This window comes from Symphalangus syndactylus, chromosome 17, assembly GCF_028878055.3.
Source record: "Symphalangus syndactylus isolate Jambi chromosome 17, NHGRI_mSymSyn1-v2.1_pri, whole genome shotgun sequence".
NCBI lineage: Eukaryota > Metazoa > Chordata > Mammalia > Primates > Hylobatidae > Symphalangus > Symphalangus syndactylus.
Genome location: NC_072439.2, coordinates 22,641,097 through 22,647,790, shown reverse-complemented (window position 1 = coordinate 22,647,790; position 6,694 = coordinate 22,641,097). Strand labels below are relative to the sequence as shown.

Sequence of the window (6,694 nt, the reverse complement as noted above, 5' to 3'; positions counted from 1 at the left end):
TAATCCCAGCACTTTGGGAGGCCAAGGCAGGAGGATCACTTGAGCCCAGGATTCAAGACCAGCCTGGCCAACATGGTGAAACCCCGCCTCTACTAAAAATATAAAAATCATCGGGGAATGGTGGCAGGTGCCTGTATCCCAGCTACAAGGGAGGCTGAGGCAGGAGAACTGCTTGAACCCGAGAGGCAGAGATTGCAGTGAGCTGAGATGGCGCCACTGCACCCCAGGCTGGGCGACAGAGCAAGATTCTGTCTCAAAAATAAATAAATAAATAAATAAATGAACTCTGTCTCAAAAATAAATAAATAAATAAAATAAAACAAATAGGAGAGCAGAGACCTCAAATATTAACTTGCAGACACAGATAAAGGCTAGCACAGGTGTTTTCCAATGAAGACGCAGGCAGATGAGAGGATGCACACATTCTACCTGTACTGTCTTTTTTTTTTTTAATTGAGATAGAGTCTCTCTGTGTCACCCAGGCTGGAATGCAGTGATGCAGTCTGAGCTCAGTGCAACCTCCGCCTCCCCAGTTCAAGCGATTCTCCTGCCTCAGACTCTGGAGTAGCTGAGATTACAGATTCTCCTGCTTCAGACTCCTGAGTAGCCCAGATTACGGCCTCCACCACTACACTTGACTAATAATTTTTCTTTTTTGTTTTTTGAGATGGAGTCTCACTCTGTCGCCCAGACTGGAGGGCAGTGGCTTGATCTTAGCTCACTGCAACGTCAGCTTCCTGGGTTCAAGCAATTCTTCTGCGTCAGCCACCCGAGTAGCTGGGATTAAAGGCATGCACCACCATGCCCAGCTAATTTCTGTATTTTTTAGTAGAGACAGGGTTTCACTATGCTGGGCAGACTAGTCTTGAACTCCTGACCTCAAGTCATCCGCCCACCTCGGCCTCCGAAGGTTCTGGGATTACAGGTGTGAGCCACGGCCTAGCCTGCACTGTCTTAAGGGCCTGTTGGGCAGGGGAGTTCAGGTTCTCTAGTCTCTCCAGATTGATCTTCACACATTTGCTAAGTCTCGTATCTATCGTCCCTGAGCTTGGGAGTCAGGGAGTGCTCTGACCTAAGCCCTCCCAACTTTGGGGTCACCATCTTTCCCCAGCCTCTATGGGCACACTCCCTGAATTATCTGTGGCTTGAGTGGAGCAAGCAGGGGATGGGATGGGGGGTGGAGGGGGAGTTCCCCTCACCCACTTCAGCCTTCCACTCTGCTCCCCCTTCCTATACCTCTCTCTTCCAGAACCCCAGACCAAGCACCAGAGAAGGCCTGGGAGTGAGCAAGGTGCCCATGTTGCTTCTGTGGATCATCCTCCTGCTTGTACAGCCCTGGGAGGGCCTAGGAACGCCCCTCTGCTGGAGGGAGGCTTTTTACTTCCTTGCGGCCCTCTGAAGATACTAGTGAGTGGGGAGCAGAGCCAGCAGACAGGGTGGGCCAATTGATGGGGCGTGGTAGGAGGTGTGTTTGAGGAAGGGTCAGCCTCTTTCCCTCCAAGATCTGATTCTCCTCCTTACCCCTGAACTGTAGGAAAACAAAAATAATGACACCCTCTACACCCTAGATGATCTCGCAGTGAGTATTGCATTCGCTTCTTTCTGCAGTTGCAGGTTTTGAGAGAATTCAGTGGTCTCCATGTGTGAGGGTTGCTGTGTGACCATATGAATATGTTGCGGGGAGCAGATAGTGGGACTGTCTCCTTGACCCAGCCCCTAGCCTTGACAGATATATTTTGCTCACTGCTGTCTCCAACACCTAGAATAGGGAGGCATATAGTGACAAATGATGATGATGACTACAGCTACGTGTAAATAGTGCTTACTCTGTGCCAGGTATTGGTTTAAATGCTTTAAGTATGTTAGCTTATTTACTCTTTTTTTTTTTTTTTTTTTTGAGACGGAGTCTCGCTCTGTCGCCCAGGCCGGAGTGCAGTGGCGCAATCTCGGCTCACTGCAAGCTCTGCCTCCTGGGTTCACGCCATTCTCCTGCCTCAGCCTCTCTGAGTAGCTGGGACTACAGGCGCCCGCCACCACGCCCGGCTAATTTTTTGTATTTTTAGTAGAGACGGAGTTTCACCGTGGTCTCGATCTCCTGACCTCGTGATCGGCCCGCCTCAGCCTCCCAAAGTGCTGGGATTACAAGCGTGAGCCACCGCGCCCGGCAGCTTATTTACTCTTTACACCAATCCTAAAGGATAGATAGGACCGCCATGTATGGATGTGAACGTTGTACACTGCACAAGGATCCCACATCTAGAAAGACAGTACTGTATTCACAGGCTGGACATTGTAGATTTGCATATTTGCCAACTTCCGGCAGATGGCAGTAAAGTATCTTGTTCTAATAAAATCAAGACTTAGAAGGAACTTAAGGAAAGTCTTTTTATTTTTTTTTTATTTATTTATTTTTTTTATTTTTATTTTTTTTTTTTTTGAGACAGAGTCTCGCTCTGTCGCCCGGGCTGGAGTGCAGTGGCGCAATCTCGGCTCACTGCAAGCTCCGCCTCCCGGGTTCACGCCATTCTCCTGCCTCAGCCTCCGAGTAGCTGGGACTACAGGCGCCCGCCACCGCGCCCGGCTAATTTTTTGTATTTTTTAGTAGAGACGGGGTTTCACCGTGGTCTCGATCTCCTGACCTCGTGATCCGCCCGCCTCAGCCTCCCAAAGTGCTGGGATTACAAGCGTGAGCCACCGCGCCCGGCCGGAAAGTCTTTTTATATTCTTTTTTTGAGACAGGGTCTTGCTCTGTCCCCCACGCTGGAGTGCAGTGGCACAATCACAGCTCACTGCAGTCTTGACCTTTTAGGCTCAAGCAATCCTCCCACCTCAGCCTCCAGAGTAGCTGGGACCACATGCACGTGACACCACAAATAGCTAATGGCTAATTTTTTTTTTTTTTTTTTTTTGAGATAGAGTGTTGCTCTGTCGCCAGCTGGAGTGCAGTGGAGCGATCTCTGCTCACTGCAACCTCTGCGTCCTGGGTTCAAGCAATTCTTCTGCCTCAGCCTCTTGAGTAGCTGGGACTACAGGCATGTGCCACCATGCCCAGCTAATTTTTGTATTTTTAGTAGAGACAGGGTTTCACCATGTTGGTCAGGATGTTCTCGATCTCTTGACCTCTTGATCCACCTGCCTCAACCTCCCAAAGTGCTGGGATTACAGGCGTGAGCCACTGGGCCCGACCTTTTTTTTTTTTTTTTTTTTTTTTTTTTTTTTTTTTTTTTTTTTTTTTTTTTGTAGATATGGGGTGTCACTGTGTTGCCCAGGCTGGTCTTGGACACCTGGGCTCAAGTGATCCTCCTGCCTTGGCCTCTCAAAGAGCTGGGATTACAGGCATGAGCCACTGTGCCCAGCTGAGTGTATTTTTCTAACTTGCACATAAGTACAGCATGGGATAGTGTCAGGCCTTAAGGTTGGCATTATCCAGAGCCCTATTTACAAATGAGGAAACTGAGGCCCAGAGAACTGAAGGGGTTTGTTCCAGGCCACAGATAAGAAACCTTGGGAGTGGGGGCTTGGACTCATGCCCTTACCCATAGATACCAGGTCACTTTGTCCCTACTGTGTGTCCTGCTGAGACTCTAGGCTGCTTCAGGTTGGAGCTGTCTGTGATTGGGTTTGAGGAGGGACCATCTATGGGAACTGCTGTGTTCCAGCTGCAGTACCTGCTGGATCCCCTGGGGTCCCGGCTGTGGGTGGCCAGCCAGGGCTCTTGCCTGCCCTGTGAAGGACATCCCCAGAGACCTGTCCCCCTCTTGGAGTTACTACAGGGAGCTTGTGCTCGGCACCCTACCACAGCCTGAGCTTTGGAGGACATGGGCTCCTAGGTACACCTAGAGAGGCTGGGTAGAGAGAGGGAGGGAATAGTCTTCAGCTCCAACTCCCAAACCCTAAGCCTTTTCTTCCATCTAGGCCAGAGGACCCCACCTGGAGCCCTAGTAGCCAAGGAGAAGAGGTAAGAAGGAGGAAAGTAAGGTGAGATCTGAAGTCTCTGACCTCTTGGGCAGGGAGTTGGATAAATTGCCCCACCTGCCCCCATTCTCACCCTCCTTTAGATACTCTTCTCTCTTCTTCCAGGAAGGGACAGAGAAGGGCACAGGTATTCTCTAACCTCATCCCTATCCCTTGAGAACAGGGAGGGTCCTGTGGCTCATATCCCTACATCCCTGGCTACAAATAATTACCACTTGAAGAAATTTCTTTTCTTTTTCGTTTTTTTTTTTTTGAGAAGGAGTCTCGCTCTTTCACCCAGGCTGGAGTGCAGTGGCGCGATCTCGGCTCACTGCAGGCTCTGTCCCCCAGGGTTCACGCCATTCTCCTGCCTCAGCCTCCTGCGTAGCTGGGACTACAGGCGCCCGCCACCTCGCCCGGCTAATTTTTTTGTATTTTTTAGTAGAGACGGGGTTTCACCGTGTTAGCCAGGATGGTCTCGATCTCCTGACCTCGTGATCCACCCGCCTCGGCCTCCCAAAGTGCTGGGATTACAGGCGTGAGCCACTGTGCCCGGCCTCTTTTCTTTTTTTGAGGCAGAGTCTCACTCTGTTGCCCAGGCTAGAGTGCAGTGGTGTGGTCTCGGCTCACTGCAACCTCCACCTCCCAGGTTCAAGCAATTCTCCTGCCTCAGCCTCCTAAGTAACGGATTACAGGCACACGCCGCTACACCTGGCTAATTTTTGTATTTTTTTTTTTTTTTTTTTTTGAGATGGAGCCTTGCTCTGTCGCCCAGGCTGGAGTGCAGTGGCGCAATCTCGGCTCACTGCAAGCTCCGCCTCCCGGGTTCATGCCGTTCTCCTGCCTCAGCCTCTCCGAGTAGCTGGGACTACAGGCGCCCGCCACCACGCCCGGCTAATTTTTTTTGTATTTTTAGTAGAGACGGGGTTTCACCGTGGTCTCGATCTCCTGACCTCATGATCCGCCCGCCTCGGCCTCCCAAAGTGCTGGGATTACAAGCGTGAGCCACCGCGCCCGGCCAATTTTTGTATTTTTAGTAGAGATGGGGTTTCACAATGTTGCTCAGGCTGGTCTCGAATGCCTGACCTTGTGATCTGCCCGCCTCAGCCTCCCAAAGTGCTGGGATTACAGGCATGAGCCACCGTGCCCAGCCCACCACTTGGAGAACTTTCAAGTAATACTGATGGCCAGACCCCAACCCAGATAATTTGATAAGTGGTCTCTGGTGGAGCCTGAGCATCTATATTATTATTATTATTATTTAGAGACAGGGTTTCGCTATGCTGCACAGGCTGTACTCGGCATCTGTCCATATATTTTTTTGAGACAGGGTCTCACTCTCACCCAGGCTGGAGTGCAGTGGCATGATCAAAACTCATTGCAGGCTCGATCTTTCAGGCTCAAGTGACTCTCCCACCTTAGCCCCCCAAGTAGCTAAGGCTATAGGTGCATGCCACCACACTCAGCTAATTTTCATATTTTTTGTAGAGATGGGGTTACCCTTTATTGCCCAGGCTAATCTTGAACTCCTGGGCTCAAGCGAGCTTCCCCCCTCGGCCTCCCAAAGTGTTGGGATTATAGGCATGAGCCACCACACCTGACTTTTTTTTTTTTTTTTTTTTTTTGAGACAGAGTCTCCCTTTGTCACCCAGGCTGGAGTGCACTGGCTGCTGGACTGGATGGCCACATTTCCATCACCCCAAAGCATTCCTTATCTCTCTTCCCAGTCAATTTCTACCTCCTTCTCCAGCCCCAGACATCCACTAATCTGCATTGTCTGTATAGGTTGGTTTTGCTTGCTCTGGAGTTTCATATGAATGGAATCATGCTGGACATCTCCTGATGTCTGGCTGCTTTCACTCAGCATAATGTTTTGGAGATTCATTTATGGGTGTATTGGTAGTTGCTACTATTCTGTTGCATGGATGGATGTACCAAAATTTGTTTTTCTTTTGAGATGGAGTCTCACTGTCGCTCAGGCTGGAGTGCAGTGGTGCGATCTCTGCTCACTGCAACCTTCACCTCCCTGGTTCAAGTGATTCTCCTGCCTCAGCCTCCCAAGTAGCTGGGATTACAGGCATGTGCCACCACACCTGGCTATTTTTTTTTTTTTTTTTTGTATTTTTAGTAAGATGGGGTTTCACCATGTTGGCCAGGCTGGTCTTGAACTCCTGACTTCGTGATCCGCCTGCCTTGGTCCCCCAAAGTGCTGGGATTACAGGAGTGAGCCACTGCGCCCGGCCCTAATTTTTGTGTTTCCAGTTTAGGGCTATTATGCAACTCTTTCTTTCTAAAATCTTCTCAAGTATTCTGATGTGCTACCAGAGTTGAGTTCAGAACCACGGATCCACCAAGGAAGAAACTTCCATAGGGGGGGGAAATGACTGTGCCCTCTTTTTTCTGCAGGGAATGACTTTCTGCAGCAGTGTCTGTAGTGATTAATATTAGAATCATATTCTCTTGTTTTTTTTTTTTTTTTGAGAGGGAGTCTTGCTCTGTTGTCACAGCAACCTCCACCTCTCAAGTTCAAGAGATTTTCCTGCCTCAGCCTCCCGAGTAGCTGGGATTACGGGTGTGCGCCACTATGCCACCTGGCTGATTTTTGTATTTTTTAGTAGAGACAGGGTTTTACCATGTTGGCCAGGCTGGTCTTGAACTCCTGACCTCAGGTGATCTGCCTGCCTTGGCCTCCCAAAGTGCTGGGATTACAGGCATGAGCCACCGCACCCGGCCGAGAATC

At 49.9% G+C, this 6,694-nt stretch overlaps 1 pseudogene; it reads left to right on the top strand.

Annotated features, from left to right (window-relative positions):
• The first annotated feature begins 1,170 nt into the window (after positions 1-1,170).
• On the top strand, positions 1,171-6,389 carry LOC129466784 (uncharacterized; annotated as a pseudogene).
• Positions 6,390-6,694: the final 305 nt, after the last annotated feature.